Here is a 17996-nt window from a genome sequence, read left to right as displayed (position 1 = left end):
GATTTCCTATTCTTTACAATTTAGAGGGTCTTTAAAAAAAAATAATAATAATAATAAGGTTCTTTTGGTTTATTAATTATTACTACTCATCGTAAAGATTGTGTGTTTGAAAATCTTGCCATCGTATACCAATATGTAACAATGAAAATTTGTAAAGACTCCTACATAAAAGCTATTAAGGGATTTCTGCCAACTATCCTATCTTACACATACATACACAATTTATCATTTCTGTAAAAGAGCTAAGATTTTAGCTTTTCTGAAAACATTTTGAAAGCTCTTTGTAGCTACCAGTTTACCTGGGAAATTGAGTATGCAGATTGCTTCAGTTGAAAATAGAGTTATCCAAAGATAACAGTAAATAGTCACGAGCTCTAGTTCAAGTGTAGTCAAAACTATACACGTTCCTTTTGGAAAGGTTTGTGTTTGAATTGTCCTTCATATTGATTAGGAGGTTTGAAAAATGTAAGGGATACTTAGAAAAAAGAAAAATAAGATTTTTCAAAGGAGTCAGGACTTAGGACTGTGTGTGTGTGATGTGCACACTTACACACACATATGTACATTTGTTTCAGATACAATTGAGATATAGTCAGCATTGGTGACCAAATTATATCTTTGAATTTTATAGGCTTCATTAAAACTAGGTCAGACCTTAGTTTACAGTGAAATATCCACAGTACTGTAGTATCCTTGTGATTTAAGGACTTCATGAACTAAATCTGATTCATTCACAACTGGTATCCACATTCATTTGTTCATAGAATTCATCTATGTCACTATCATTTATGAGAAACCTTGGCTGTAGGTATTTAGAGTTCCCAACATAACATATTTCAGATCTGTTAGTGTACCTTGAAAGCAAGATGAACTGGGCATGCCTATAATCCCAGCTACTCATGAGGTTGAGGTAGGAGGTTTTCAAAAGTTTGAGGCACCCTGGGTAATTTAGCAGGATCTGTCTCAAAAAAAAATTTTTTTTAAGAGGTATGGGGATACAGCTCTGTGGCAAAACACTTGCCTGGAAGGCATAGAGCTCTGGGGTCAGGCAAAAAAAAAAAAAAAAAAAAAAGCAAAAGGCCAAAGGAAATAGTCTCTGGATACAAGACCCAAAGTAAAGGACAGTAGTTAAGATCACAAATTTTTCAAATTATGGGTGCTAGCATCCTAGCCTTCTATTTTCTGTCCTTGAGTAAACTTACATGATTGTTGATAGAATGAAATAAGATAAAGTATTGAAGCATTTGGCATAGTACCTGACATACAGTACTCTCCAAATAACGGACTTCATTCCTGTGAGAATTATTACTAGCTGTGCATTGTAAAATGACATATCTTCCTTGAACTGTGCTGTGTGCCTAGTAAGGAATGGAGTAAGGGAAGAATGACAGATGCGTATGGGGTGGGGCATGGTGTTTCTTTCGGCTCTTTTCACTAAAAGTAGGAGAATTACTCAGTAAGAAAATATAATTAAATGATTGAAGTGCATCTTCATGATTCTAGTAGTAATCAATAAACTACTGGGGGCTGGGGATGTGGCTCAAGCAGTAGCGCACTCGCCTGGCATGCATGCGGCCCGGGTTCGATCCTCAGCACCACATACAAACAAAGATGTTGTGTCTGCCGAAAAATAAAATAAATAAATAAATAAATATTTTAAAAAAAAATAATAAACTACTAAGGCAGGCTTTTCTGTAGTTTCTGGAGGCACAAGGCAATGCCCTGGTTCACCATGAAAGGGCCACCCAGAAACCTACATCATCATGGCCCAAGAATCTTACAAACTAAACTTTGCTCATTTATTATTTTGGATCCTATACCATAGACTTATCTTTTTGTTTTGTATTTAGTGATGCACCAGGAAAGCAGAGTGATTCATCTGTCTTTTCTCTTTGGACTAGGCTCTCCTCCATCTGCTCTGATTATCTACTATATCTACATAGTCAGTGCAAGGAAAGTGCTACTTGATGCCTGTTTATGCTGGGCATTTATTTCCTGACTGGCTGTCCTACCTCAGAGCACCCTTGATATCTCATTCCTGGGCTGCTATTCCATGCATTCATTCTTCAGTGTTCATTGAGGGCCTACTATGTGCAGGATATTGCCCTTGATATCCAAGCATGAAAAAAAATGGTAGTAGGGCCAAAAGGATACCAACTAACCCCATTCCAAGGACCCTGAATGTAATTGATAATAACTAAATGGACATGACCACAAAAAAGTCAAGTCTATGGTATAGGATACAAAATAATAAGTTGACTGCTTGAGGTTGCATTAAACCCATCTCCCAAACCAGTAACCCAGCCAGGCTGAGAAGGACTTGTAGACTTCCACTCTTCTTGCAAATTGTTGATTTCTACTCTTCACTGATGTAAGTACAGAGCCAAGAGGGAGCTTTGGGAACTCTTATAGCATTTTAGTATTGCCATCCACATCCAAACGCATCATCAGTGGACTCATCTTGGTGAGTAGGGTACAGAGCAGTAGGGTGTTGGTCAGTCATGTGTGGCCAGAGCTAATCAAAAGTCTTATGCAGCAGAACCATGTATTAGTCCATAAAATACCAGGTTTTTTTAATGGTCTTTCACTTCAAATCGTTTACAAACCATTGTTTTATGATTATAGCACTCTTAAATGTTTTTTCCTTTGGGCTTATTTTTGGTATGTATCTAATATTTATTTTTTCACTTTGCTCTGAATACTGCTTTTATTTCAATTTGCTACCTGTGGTCTTTATCTGCTGCAGTCTTACTAATTAACACATTACTAATTAACACATTTGACTAGAATGAGAGCCCACCATCCAAATTCACTCTAGTATGGGAGGCTATTCCAACCAGAAGCCAATCACCCTTCCCTTCCCCACTTCACCTCTACCACCCACACACTCCCTCTGTTTCCATGCCACATCTCCTTGCAGTTTGTCACAATTTGAGCTGATCTCCCTGCACAAGGAAGGACTACATCCTACCCGTTGATCGCCTCCTCCATTCCCAGAATCTGAGATGACATATTCAGTGTTCAAAGTGTGGTCCACCCATCAGTGGCACTAGCACCTGCAACTTGTTAGGAATGAGAATCTGTATTAGAAGCTCCAGAGAGGAGCTTGGCCCTCCTGTGACTCTTAAGACCCCTGTATCAGGAAGAGCTTGAGAATTCTCTGGACAGGAAAGAGTCTGCCACCTCGTGGGCACTTTGGGAATGTGCATTTTCTTCCCTTCCTTGTGCCAGGAGTCTCTTGAGGGGTTCCATTCTTGATGGAGGCTTCCCTTAGACCTGGCTCACCTTAATTGCAGCTAAAAGATCTACTTCATCATTCCTCCTGGTAACACATCTCTCTTGGACTTGAGCCCTTCTGAGAATCCCACATTTTGAGTGGGGCCCTGTCCTCCCCTGAATTTTTACAAGGCTTCTCCCTTGTACCCTTTCAAGCCCCCCTGAACTTCTCTCCTAGAACCGCAAGGTCCCACCAGTCCAAGAAGGGTGTGCCCTAAAGAGATGGGCAGACTCCCAGAGCTGGACCTAACCAATGCCGGCAAATCCAGACAGTCAGACCCCTGTGTGTTGATGTTTGCCCTTGAAGTCAATGAGGGACCTTCCTAAAACACTGAAACCCAGTGGGAGAAAGAAAAGAGGGACTGACCCACCTCCCTGGTAGTATCAGAAGGATACCAGCAATCTAGGGAGCTCATTGAAATTTCTCTGTAGATCCTCTCTGTGTTTAAGATAGATTTTTAAAAATGAGTCTCAGACAGCCAGGAAGCCTAAGTGAATAACCAAGATCATTTTAATAATAAGCTATGTTCTCTCGTTATGAAAGCCCTACATGTTCTTTGCAGAAAAAAAAAATCTATAATTGTAAATTATAAATAATTTTTTAATATTTATTTTTTTAGTTGTAATTGAAAACATATCTGTATTTTATTTATTTATATTTTTGTGGTGCATTTTTGTGGTGCTGAGGATTGAACCCAGGGCCTCGCACGTGTGAGGCGAGCGCTTTACCGCTGAGCCACAACCCCAGCCCCATAAGTAATTTTTAAAAATAATTTGTAATTCCATCCCCCAAGGACAAGCACTATTATAATTTTTATTTTATTTTGGTCCTTGCTCTGCATATCTATTTTTCCCAAACTCAAGATCCTATTAGGCATTCCATTTTTAACCTTTTTAACGTTAAAATTTAAGCTTCGAATGCTTAACAATACATCATGAGCATTTTCCCATATGATTAAATATCCTTCTAAATCCTGACTTTTATTGGCTATAGATTATTCTTGCTTGTAGATGTACCATAATTTATTAAACCAGGTCCCAAGTCAGACAAGTTAAAGTAATTTTTTAAAACAATATCTATGTCAGCAAAGGGGCAGACTATAAACTCATGCTCTTCACAAAGAAAAAAAAATGAATCAAATCAATGATGGCAATTTTAAATGATGTACAGTTCTCACTTACCAAAATAACAAAGTGCTCTAAAAATTGGAGACACAAATGCAAGTCTTTGTGTGCCTTACAATCCTTCAAGTTAGACATCCATGTTTTCAGCAGTTGATTGCTATCTTTGTCCTTAAGTAAAAACACAAGGACATCTTCAGGCGAATGAGTATTTCAGAAGGTAGAGGATTAAAAAGCCTGAGCCCTTCCACCAGCATTACCATCTGCTTCATCCATCTCGGCTCTCCACCCTGCCCCTATTCACCATACATCAGGGTCTGAGTCCCTGCTGAGAAGGGCAGTGATTGATGTACCTCAAGGGCATCTGTGAGCCTTTAGTGATCAACAGGAGAATAAGAGCTCTCTACCAGCTTCTGGCATATGGCAGAGAGACTTGATAAGTAGACCAGGGCAGACAGAAATAGAAGGGCAAAAAAGGAAAGAAGAGCTGTCGGCTAGCATAGAGAGGAAGGAAAAAACTGGAAAGAGAACAATGTTAAAGGAAATCAAACGTCAAAAATACAAGGCTTTGTACCATCCAACTTCAGTTTTCATTAGATGCAGCATGGAGTCCATGGGTGGGCCACCATGGCTCTCCAACGTCAACTTAGCTGTGTCTACCATACCTTAAAATGCAGATCTAATTTTGCCATCTCTCTCGAAATGCCCTGTCCCATAGAAGCACTCACACAAGGGCACAAAGATGTGTTCGGAAGTGTTATTTATACCTTGGTTTTAGTTGCCAATAAATTGTGAGTGTTCTAAATGTCTATCCATGGGAGAACATTCCATTAATTTTGGTCTATCTAAAGCATCCATGAGGAAAAAAAAAAATTAACTTATTTTGAAAAAGAAGTGGTTTTAGGAATACTTTAATATAAGCAAGTATGCATTTAGAATAATGTGTTCTCATCTATAGCTTTAAAAGTCTATATCATTGTATGTACATGGGAGGGGACATGGGGGTAGGAAAGATGGTGGACTGAGATGGACATCATTAACCTAGGTGCATGTATGACAGCACATCCAGTACAACTCTACATCATATACTACCAGAGGAATGAAATCCGTGCTCCATTTGTGTATAGTGAACCAAAATGCATGACTGTCATGTATTAACTAACTAGAACAATTTTTTTAAGTATAGGGTAGATGCCAATATTAATTACATAGACAACTGTATTCAAAATCTTCTTACAAGAGGGTATTATTGAATAACATGTGATTCTCTTTAATAGTAAGATTGTATGCTTCCCAGATAGTTTAGTTGATTTCTTGCTCTTTTATTCACCAGCTCAGGGCAACTTTTTAACCCCTCTGGCCCTCATCCCACTTTGTTTTAAATGAGCTAATTAGATCCAGCTGTCAGATTTGTTGTACTGATAAAGGATGATTTGTATAAAGCACCTAACATAGTGACAGGCATTTAGTCTCTACTAAGCAGAGAATAAATAAATGATAACTGTTCTTAGAATATAAACAAGCCCTTAGCCTTGTGTCCCCCTCCTCCAGTTTCTACCAACCTTTCTGACCTTGAATTAGAGTGTAGGACTATGTAATGATCAACAAAGAGAAGCAAAACAAAACATCACATCACCACTGGAGTGGAAGCATAAACACTTGAAAGAGGCCATAGCAACAACCCAAGTGTATTTAAAAAATAAATAAATAAACCTCTTTTAAAACTTTAAATAACAAATCACCAAAAATAGGAAGTAGCTGAACTAGAATTCAAATTCAGACAGTCTGGCTCCAACGTCAGATGGCTTTGTGATGAGACCCTCCTAAGAGCCTTAGGGATCTGGAATCGCAGGGACACAGATCTACTACCAATCAAAGGGCCCGTGGCAGCCCCACCACCATGACGAGAGCAGTGGGGTTCCACCCACAGCAACTCGCTTCCACAGCCCGGGATCATATTCCAGTACTGTCCCTTGCCAGCCATTGAACCTTGGGGTGAGTCACTTGGCCTGTTCAAGCGTCAGTTTTCTCATCTGTAAAAGGGGAATCTTCTTTTCTAGAATTGTGGAAAGAAGGCAGCTCTTAGAGGATTTCATAGAGCCCAGTGAGTGCTCAGTAGATGGAAGTTATTACTGTAATATAATGAAGCATGAATAGATATGATGAGCAGATGAGATATTAGGAGTGCCAAATACTCCTACGAGAATAACCACTAAGTGGAGACTGACAGGAGTCAAGTTTCTTCAGAAAGGAATATCATGGATGAAAGCGGAACAGATACCAGAACCCAATCCCTTGACGCTGCCAAGAGTTGGTTTTCAGAACAAAATCGGGTACAAGTGGATATTTGCCCTACTGATTTTGTATTGAAGTTATTTTGGGGAGGGGTCAGCCTCAAAAAAAAAAATTGTAGGTGACCACTAGAACTCAAAGCCTTTCCCTCCCCTAGAATCTCTCTTCCAAGTTGCTCTGAAAGTCTATAAGTGTACCACTGCCCTTTCTCTGTGGTCTTTGAACATGCAAACTTCCTCTCTCGATGTCTTATGAAGTCACTAGTATTTCCAATGGATGGATTGGATAAGATTCCTTCTTTCCTTGATGGAGATCCAATAAAAGCAGTGGAATACATGGGAATGGAAGGAGGCCATCATCAGGGCTAGGATAGGATAGTAGGAGATGGGAGAAAGAGAAAATAAGGAGCAGGACTTCCAAGCAGCACTGTACAGATTGCAGGTTGTAGACTGTACAACAGGTGTGACTCGGTGCTCTGAAGACAAATATCAAATGCCCTTGCTTGATGGGGGATGACCCTGGGCACAGATTGAATCTACAAAGCAGTTCCAATCATATTTAAATGAATATGTGAATGACATATTGATCATAAACCATCCAGATAGCCCAAGTCTCCTCGGGTTACAGGGCTGGCTCACTCTATCATATCTTAGGAATGATACACAGGGAGCATTTAGTACAGATGAGCACGGTTTGGTTCTTACCTTTATTGTTGCCTCCAGTGAAACTCTAGCCCCATGACATTTGTCAGTATTGGCTTACCCGAGAAACCTGACTTTATTAAAATACTGCCTCTTAAAATGTAGACCGTGCCACAAGTGCGACTGTTTAATTCAATTATCTATGTTATGAAATCACTTGGCATTTGAGTTAGATTATTGTGTGTGGGTTGATGGTTTATTAGTCTAGATGGCAATATGCTCTGAGTGGCAGACTGTAACCCCACTACCCATCGTTGTCCCAGAATGCTCAGCTAGAAAGGCCATACTATTTTAAGTCAAGCCTCCGAATTAATGAAAAGATACGCATTGGGCTCTGTTTGACTAGCTCAGGAAAGAACTTCTTATTATAAGCCTAAGATAGAAAACTAAAGGTCAAAACTCTGTAAGTAAAAGAAGCGACTGCCCTTTAAGAGGGGAAAAAATACATGTTAATTTTTGCAGCACTTTCAATTGAATGGGTTTCCAAGGAAACGGGCATCTGCATTGGGTTCATCCCACTTAATATTTATGACCAGACGTAGGGGAATAATGCTCCCTTATCCTTTCCTGATCACACATGATATGCCCACTCTGAACTTTGTTTTGAAGTGATCATTCTAGGCTTTATTTTTCTTTCTTTCCATCCCCCCAAAAGGGAGTGAATGTCCCCATCTCTGTTGCTTTTTTAAAGCTTTGCAATATCAAGAATATAGGTCTGATGATCAGCACTAAAATGTAAGAATAATACACAAATCAACCTGAACCATTTTTCTCAAATGAGAACATTGTTTTACTGCAAATCGACTTACTTTTTGAATTGGTTTCCAAGAGTTGAGCTGAAAAAAAAATAAAACGGTTGGCAAAGAACCACCAGTCTTCAAGTCTGAGTGAGGTGTGTGTTTTCTTGGAAGATCTCTAAAGCAGACCTATAAATTCCTTTTAATATTTCTATTGTGAAGTAATGTCAGGCTTACCCACAGTTTGCAGCTGTGTAGAGAATTCCCATATGCCCTTCACCTACATCCACCAATTATGCACATTTGGCTCCATTTGCTTCATCAGTCTATGTGTGCAAATGGATGGTTTTGTATCTATAACCACTGTTAGCTTTTCTCTGAGCCCTTTGAGAGTAAATGGAAGATGTCAGGCCCCTTAACTCAAAAAAAACTTCGGTGTCTCCTAAAATAATGGAAATTCTCTTGAAGGATCATGGTACAATGATCAGAATCAGGAAATTTAACATTGCCACATACTATTTTCTAATCTACAGACTTTATTTAAATTTCACAAACTGCCCTCCTACTACCCCTTTAGAAGGGAGTTGAGGACAGGACCAGGGCTGGAGGGGGACTTTTCTCTGGAATATTTGCATGGGATTCTTCCTCTGGACAGGGCTGGGTCAGGAACACTGACTTTATACCAATCTTTGTTTCTGGTCCAAGATCCAGGACTGTGCCCTTCCATTTAGTTTTGGGCTCTCTTTAGTTTACTTCCCTATCCAGCTTTATCAAGGTATAGTCGACAAATAAAAATTAAATATATTTATGGCATAATGTCATTTTGCTCTGTGTGTATATTGTGGCATGACTGAATCAAGGGGTTCAACGTATCTATCACCTCATAGCCTTGTAATTTTGGGTGGTAAGAACATTTCAGATCTGATCTCAACAATTTTCAAGTGTATCATACGTTGTTATTGACTATATTCTCTAAGCTGTGCAATCAATCTCTAGGACTCACTCCTCCTGTCTAACTGAAACTTAGTGCCCTTGGCCAACGTCTGTCCACCCTACTGTGCTGCTCTGCCTCCAGCTCACCAATCCCACTCAAGTTTTTTTTAGTTTCCACAACTAAGTGAATCATGCAGTTTGTCTTTCCATGCCTGGCTTATTTCAGTTAGCATAATGTCCAAGTTCACGTTAGTCGGCTTCAGTCTGGCACAGATTTGCGGTCTTTGTTTTTTGTATCATTGACATATTTGAAGAAACACAGGTGGATAATTTTGTAGCATGTCCCTCCGTTGAAGTTTGACATTTCTTCATGATTAGAATCAGATTACGTGTTGTCAGCAGAAATGCTAAAAAGTTGTTATTGCATCGCATCACGTTTGTTCTATAAAAATTTGAATTTAATCATGTGACTCAGAAATAATTTCCAATCTTCCAAGCCACCTGTAAGGAAGTCTTTGTAAGGAAGTCTCTGTCCTCCAACCACCCCCCCCCCCTTTTTTTTTTAGTACTGGGATTGAACCAGGGGCACTCAACCACTGAGCCACATCCTCAGCCCTTTTATATATTTTATTTACAGACAGAGTCTTGATGAGTTGCTTAGGGCATCACTAAGTTGCTGAGGCTGGCTTTGAACTAGCAGTCCTCCTGCCTCAGCCTCCCCAGCCTGGGATTACAGGTATACGTCACTGTGACCAGCAGGCTTATCTCTTTACAGGTGAGCTAATTCATTGTTTTACTGAGTTAGAAGGAAGTGTTTCCTAAGTACTTAGACCCTTTTCAGTGGAGACTGACTCAAACATACAAGTCATTTGTTTCTCTATCACTCTGACATGTTTAATGTTGGAATGACAGGGACCTCTTAAGGACAAAAAAAAAAAAATTTGTCTTCATCCTGGGATCTTCCCTGCGGGTCACAAGGAGACACAGCCACTTCATTCTCGTCTCACATTTTCATTGGATATTTTTTTCTTCCACAATCCAATCAGATTAAATGCAGCATAACTAAAACAGGAGTCTATTTTAGGTTAATCTTGATATTTACTGTGTGCTTTTCTAGAACATTCTGACATTTGGGGGAAAAAAAATGAAAAATCTCAGCTCATCATTTCTAGATTTGGCTGATCCTAGTTTTGAAAACTCTTTTGATACATCCTCTTCCATTCCCAGTGCACCCTGGTGGATCTCTGTGATCCTTCTTCCCCGGTAGGGTGATTTTTTTTTCTTCATGGGGTCACCAATTTTTTTTTGACGGTCCTTACTGTGCTCCACTTTATTTCACTGTGGCTTCTGAACATGCCTGGTGGATCCACCAGAGACTGGGAATTCATCTTGATTCATACCAAAAATGTTTTCACTTGAGTGTACTCTGCATGCCAATACTGCATCCCACGGCAAGAGTGAAAAGTTAAACGAGACACACCCCTTGTTCCATGGGTTTTTCAGACTCGTTGGCAGAGCTTTAAGTCTAGACTTAAAATAAGCAATAAACCTGTTCACATCCAAGCACCAATGTAAAGTATGTGGCTGACAGGCATTCATCTTAGAGAATAATAATGAAGAATGTATCCTGTGTTGTATAAGAAAGAATAATTCCTTACAGTGACTACGTGTACCCAAATATCCCATGGCACCCCATAAGTATGTAAAATTTTTAAAGAGATAATAATTTAGTTTTACTCCATGTTTACTTAATCCTTGAAGCGTTCAGTGTAGGAGGCTGTTGTCTGCTTATTCCAATGTCTTTTTGCATGTGTTGGGAATTTCAGACCAGGACCCTAACTTCCTCTGATGTGTCTCCCTTAGATCTGGGGAAGGAACATGTGTGTTGTTAGTACACTAATGAGATGAACCTTTTAGATTTTTTTTTGAGAATCAGTTTTAATTAGCTCAAATTATTTGCAACCCCACACTTATTTTTATAAAGCTTCATTGGATTATAACTTACACACCATCAAATTCTCCTATTTTAAGTGTACAGCTTAGTGACTATTAGTGTATTTACAGAAATGTGTAACTATCACCACAGTCTTATTTTATTGGGGGGGGTGCTAACTGGGAATTTAACCCAGGGGGAATTTACTGCTGAGCTACATCCCCAGACCTTTTTTTAAATTTATTTATGTTATTTTTTAAGACAGGGTCTCCCTAAGTTGTGTAGGGCCTCCCTAAGTTGCTGAGACTGGCCCTGAATTTATGATCCTCCTGCCTCAGCCTCCCAAGCTGCTAGATTTCAGGTGTATACTACTGCACCCAGCTCACATTCTTATTTTAGAACATTACTGTCACCCCCCAAAAGAAACTTTGAGCCAATTTACAGTTCCCCTCCATTCCTCTGGCATCTGCTCATCCACTTTCCGTCCCTGTTGATTTGCCTCTTCTGGGTACCACCCGAACATGAATTGCTACCCTCCACAATCTCTGGTGACTAGCATCTTCATTTAGCATATTGTTTGTGAGGTTCACCCAAATCGCACTAGGTTCCAGCACTTTGGATTTTTTACCTTTATTCTTCATAACATTTTCAAGTGGAAGATTGAAATCGTTAGTGGCGAACAAAGAGTCAATCTTTTGAAAACACATCAATTGTGGTATAATCTCAATTTTGCACTAGTTGCTCTCAAAGGTGGAAAGGCAAAGTAAATGTAAATGTCTCGATGGTTCCTTGATTCTTCCTACTCTTGAGGAAATTTGTTTCAAAATTAATCTGACACATGTTATTCTAAGATAAATAAAGTATACTAGTTTTTAAATGTCCAAATCATTTCACTCAAGCAACCACTCAATTTTTCAAATCAAATGGGCCAGTGTGAATTGCAATAAAATGATCCTCTTCACACTTTCAACTAAGTAGAGCCGGTCTACCTGCTATAAGTGATAAAAGAACACACAAAATGAATGGCTCTGGGATGTCATGAAAAACATAAATGATATCCATATAAAACAAAACATTTAAAAACATGCATTTTTTTTTCCTAGAGACAGGGGGAAGCAAACACACTGACCATAATAAACATATGAAGTGGCATTAAATCAGGCACATCTTTGTGAAAACACAAATCGTGTGATCTTAGAAACTGTGTTGAAACACATAATCATTTACCTAAAACTTTCAAAACATTAAAATGATTTTTTATTTAGAAAAGCAGTAGGAGAAATGGGACAAGTAAATTCTGGAATAGAAAGGGCCTAGCCAGGCCTGGTGGCACATGCCTATAATTGCAGTGACTCTGGAGGCTAAAGAAGGAGGATCACAAGTTTGAGGCCAGACTCAGCAATTTTGTAAGACCCTAAGCAACTTAGTGAAAACCTTTCTCAAAATTAAAAGCAAAAATGACTGGGAATGTAGCTCGGTGGCTAAGTGCCCCTAGTTCAATTCCCGGTACCAAAAAAAAAAGAGTACCTAAACTTTAATATCAACTCCTTACCTTCATGGCTATGTAAACATGAGAAAACCATCCTCTCAGCTTTTCCCTCTGTGAGATGAATAGAAAGCCTCCCCCACATCTTACAGCTAGTTATGCATATACTATGCAGTAAACCTCATCATTATTTTGCAGCAGACCTCATTATAAGTAACCAGTGTTCTAATTAAAGTGATACCAAAACTGAAATTTTATTGTCTGTTTTCTGGACTGTGAGGCCCAAGCCACATCAGACTATAATACAACAGTCCTTAAAGATTTGCTTTTCAACCAAATGTTGATTAAAAAGAGTGGACATTCCAAAGGGGGGCTTAGGAGAGGGAAGAGTTCCATGGTGGTAATAGTAGTCTGAGACATATTTCAAAAGTCTCACTTTTCTTCTCCCCAACCCACCCCCCTCCCCCCGCCATGAGGATACTTCTTCCTATTCACTTTTTTGTTCATACGCTTTTCTTTTGGACTGGATCCTGATCCCTTTTTGAATAGTAGCTCGTTCTCACAAAGCTCAAGGAGACTTTGTGATTTGCCTTTGATATTAGGAAATATCAGTTAGAATAAAGCCCTTGGTCTTCCTGGGGGCTCCTAGATGCAAGATAGTGCTAGAATTCCAGCCGCTGGTCAACATTCCTCCATCCACTGGAAACATTATACAAGGAAGGACCCCAAATAGCACAAATTTCTCTGGGAATATTAGACCCTACAAAGCATTACTTGAAAATTTCGATGTAACAAATCTTAACTTTATACTGCAAACAAACTATTATTTCTCAATATTAAAAAGAGAATGTAGCTGAGTGCAATGGCACACACCTGTAATCCCAGCGTCTTATGAGACTGAGGCAGGAGGGTCCCAAGTTCAAAGCCAGCCTCAGCAAAAGCAAGGCACTAAGCAACTCAGTGAGACCCTGCCTCTAAATAAAATACAAAACAGGGTTGGGAATGTGGCTCAGTGGTGGACTGCCCCTGAGTTCAATCCCTGGTACCAAAAAAAGAAAAAGAAATGTCCAGTCAGGACTGTTGAGGAATATTGTAAGTGTGCAAATTACTTTCTCTGAGTTAGGCTTGTGGACCCCTCAAAGAGGACAAATGACATGAAGAATCACTGCCAGTCAGGGCCTCATAACCCTACAGAATCCTGAACTCCAGCATGAGCTGGTAGTATCATAAAAGCCACAGATAAAACACTATTTTGATATAAACATGCATTTAGATCACCACCTCTCAGCCTTGTGACCTGAGGCAAGTTACCATAAGCTCTTCAGGTTTCTCATCGCTAAAAGAGAACAATATTCTCCACTTACAAGATTTATAGTTGAGAAACATAAATGACATAATCTATGTGAAAGTACTTATCACAGCTTGGATCAGTGTATGGCTGAGAAGTAAGGGAACAGTGTGTAACCACAGAGTAGAGAACTGTTCAACCAAAAGTACAAACGGCCAACTCCAGATTGAGAAAGTGGCAAGAGATAAGAAACAGGCCCCATTATGAAGGACCTGTAGGTCTGCAGAGTTTAGTTTTGAAAGCTCAGGGTGATGTCAAACTAGGAAAGGGTTGAAGGGAGAGGAAATCAATGACATATTTTAGATTTCTCCTGTAAAATCAAAACCCTTGGCTGCTACATAGAAGGAGACTTGCAAGATCAGAGTAAAATCAGAGGCATAGAAACCTTCTGGGTTGACCAATTTTTAAGGAGAAATGATGAGTTTAATTAGAAGAATGACCATGGAGAATATCTGACCTTTGTGACCAGATGTCACAGTAAAGGTAGAAATAAATCTGGATTTGAATCCTGACTTTTCAAATTACCATCTCTGCCACTTTGGACAAATACATGATTTTTCGTATATTTTTTTAAAAAGTGAGCCATCAGCTGCCCTGGAGGACTGGTTTTGCTTGCTTGTTTGTTTATTTGTTGAGGAGAAAATAGCATTTTTAATTTAATTGAAAGTTTAAAAAACAGGGGCTGGGGTTGCAGCTCAGTGGTTGAGCACTTGCTTGGCATGTGTGAGGCACTGGGTTCGATCCTCAGCACCACATTAAAAAATAAAATAAAGATAATGTATCCACCTACAACTAAAAAATAAATAAAGTTAAAAACAAAGTTATGCAAGCATCTTTATTGGAAATTAAAAAGGCAGGAACTCAGTCTTACACTTCTCCACATAAAATCAGAAGTTGTTAGAGCAACATATAGATTTTAAGTTAAAAAAAAAAAGTCACATTGTAGAAATCTACTCCTGCAAGACTATTGTGAAGATTAAATTAGACTCTAACACATAGGTATATGCAGTCTTGGCATGTGAGGTACTTCAGGGGGCATCCAGGGTGAGGTATTTGGTGCCTGACTGGCCATGCAGATTTGGAGGACACACCAACAGCACACAGGGGCAGTAGTTGAACCTAAAGCGTTGGTGTGGTCACCTGGTAAAAACTTCCATGGTTAGAAGGTAGTAGAAACAAGGCAGGCATGGTGTACACCTGTAATCCCAGAAACTCAGGAGGCAGAGGCAGGAGGATTACAAGTTCAAGGCCAGCCTTGGCAAATTAACAAGGTCCTAAGCAACTTAGTGAGACCCTATCTCAAAATAAAAAGGGCTGGGGGTGTTGTTCGGTGGTTAAGCCCTCTGGGTTCAATCCTCAGTAGCTCCTCCTCCCAAAAAAAGGTGATAGACAACAGAATCAATGGAAAGACCAATTTTAAAAAGCAAGTAGAGGGGCTGGGGTTGTGGCTCAGTTCTAGAGCACTCGCTTAGCATGTGCAAGGCCCTGGGTTCGATCCTCAGCACCACATAAAACTAGATAAATAAAACAAAGGTATTTTGTCCAACTGAAAAATTAAAAAAAAAAAAAATCAGACCCATTGGGTCTGGGGTAGAGCTAGAATTTTCTAGAATTTGCAATTCTAAGAAATTCCAGGTGATGCGATTTCTATTGCTGCTGGTCCAGGAATCACCTTTTGAGTTTTTGAGGACTTTGGAGTCTATTCTAAGATCTTTGGGGAACTGCAAAAGGCTGCTTTCTTTAACTCACTCTATACGATGGCATATTTTGTCTAGTAAAAAGCTGTTGTGACTGGGTTTGTGATAATCTTTTGCATGAACTTGCTGGGACAACCATCCCTCCTTCGTGAAATAAAACAATCTCCACATCTTGGATGCAGGGACCATGTCCCTATGGAGGCAGCCACCAGAACTACCTTGATGACAATGTCCTTTCGCTTGCAAGGCTCTCGGTTCAGTCATCCATTGGGCCTGCTTCCTTCTGCCTGGGCCCCAGGAGAGTCCTGTTCCCACGTCATTGTTCCCACGGAGCTCCTTCTGCTCCATTGTACCAGATCAGAACCTCTTCCCTATAGGCTACTAAATCCTGCCGGCACTGTTTCAAGTACAATATTTGTAAAAGCTCACTTTGCTCCTTGATGGATTGTGAGCCAGTCTCCCCTCACTACTATCTTGTATTAATGAAATACCAAGAGAAAATTGAGAATACAGTAGGTCTTGATAGGGGGAGAGGTCTGAGCATCTGTCCCCACCAAAACAGACTCAATCCCAGAGCCCCAAAGCCCTGGCCTTGCTCTGCAGCCCTCTGAGAATTTGCACTTCTGTGTGTTCAGCCTGCTTCTGGGCTCTTTGGTGATGACCACAGCAAGGACACTCTCCTTCTTCAGCTTTTCAGGCTCCTCTGCTCTTGCAAGGTGATCTGGGAGATCCAGGTGAGCTGGGTATCCCTGCTGTCAGCCTCGGCTCCAGCATGTACCCCCAACAGAGCAGAAAACCAGGTTTCTCAGTGTAGTTCATGGAGCCTTTGGAACAGATGTTACAAGAAGCCATCTGAGTGTTGAAAGATATCCAAATGCTAGATAATGTTTTGGTCTTTTGATATCTGGAAACTCGGTCTTATTGTTTTTCAAAGTTAGGACTCCACAATGACCCAGCTCCAGAGATGTGAGCAGGGGCAAGCTCAAGGTTTTGAGAGCAGACAGGTTTGGAAAATGCTAACATACAAAGTCACACAAAGGTGAACAGTTCACTTGTGGGTGAATCTCCAAGGAGGAAATGTACAATGCTTCATTTCCCAAGCTCCTTTGACCACAGAATCTCTTTTTGTCTTTTTTAAAGCCTCTCTCAGGGCTGCTATCATGGGACCCCTTTGGGAATATCATCTGGATATTAACCCAGTAGCCATGGTGAGCTGTGAGGGTGGAGCTCAGAGATGCAGCCCCTGGACAATAGCAGCCATGATGTTCCTTTAAAAAGGACTACAAATTACAGTAATCAAGAGGAGGGCAATTCGTGCTAATAACACACCTAGGACTAAGAAAATAAAAGCTCAAATGGTTAGAGTTGGGTATGGTGTGACTTAGAGCTTTTTATATATTTTGGTGGAAGTGCGTCCCCTTCAATCCCCTTCCTCCACAGCATTTTTTTTTTAAACTCTAAAGCACCGGGCTAGTTAGGAAATAAAGGCCTCACCTAAAATAGGAGGCTTGATATGGTCAAAATAGGGGTGAGTCCTGATCCCAATAGCTACCACCTACCCTGTGACAAGTCACTTTATCCCCCTGGGACTCAAGTTTCCTCACAAGTCAAATAAAATACACATGGAATGCACAACACAGGAGTTCCAGTTATAATATTGTAGGATTCTGGGAAGCCTAGGAGAGGTCTCAGCCGACATCAATTTCCCATGTGTCGGGTGACAGGTGACTTTGGTAGTAGGGATTGAACCCAGGCACACTTAACCACTGAGCCACATCCCCAGCCCTTTTTTATATTTTATTTAGAGACAGGGTCTCCCTGGGTTGCTTAGGGCCTTACAAAGTTGCTGAGGCTGGCTTTGAACTCACAATTCTCCTGCCTCAGCCTCCCAAGCTGCTGGGATAACAGGTGTGCCCCACTGCGCCCAGCTGTATTGGATGACTTTAAGATAGTGGTTTCAGAGTGCCAAGAGCTTGCCCCTCCTGACATCTCTGCAGCTGGATCATTTGGAGTATTCACTTTGTAAAGCAATAAGGCTGAGTTTCCAGACATCAAAAGACCAAAAGAACATGCTCAAAAAGTATCATATACCCCTACAGATTATCCCAAAATATATTACCTAGCATTTGGATAACTTTGAACACTCAGATGATAAGACTTGGATCTCTTTCCCCTTTATAAAGGAAACTTTCCTCAATTTGGATAGTTCTTTCGGAGGACAGGAAATCTTTTGGCCTTTTTTAATAACTTTGGGGGTGGGGGAAAAAGATGATTGGCAATGATGATAGCAATTCATAATCCCAACTGAGGTAGGGCTAATAAATGGGTCTGTCTCTGGTGCCAAAAGTATATATAAGTGCAAACTGGATGGGCTTTAGACATAGATGTCTCTCAGGAACTCTCCAAGCTTAAGACGGTTCTTTGCAATAAATATGTAAAATGCTGTCCTTTAAAAAAAAAAAAAAAAAAAG

General features: G+C 40.1%; 1 protein-coding gene across 3 annotated transcripts in view; it reads left to right on the top strand.

Moving 5' to 3' along the window:
* The window catches only part of Thrb (thyroid hormone receptor beta), a 372625-nt gene that overhangs the window by 300508 nt on the left and 54121 nt on the right, over positions 1-17996 (top strand). The gene's annotated exons all lie outside the window — the stretch shown is intronic.

The sequence above is a fragment of the Marmota flaviventris genome, chromosome 1, assembly GCF_047511675.1.
Source record: "Marmota flaviventris isolate mMarFla1 chromosome 1, mMarFla1.hap1, whole genome shotgun sequence".
NCBI lineage: Eukaryota > Metazoa > Chordata > Mammalia > Rodentia > Sciuridae > Marmota > Marmota flaviventris.
This window is presented reverse-complemented; position numbering and strand designations above follow the sequence as displayed.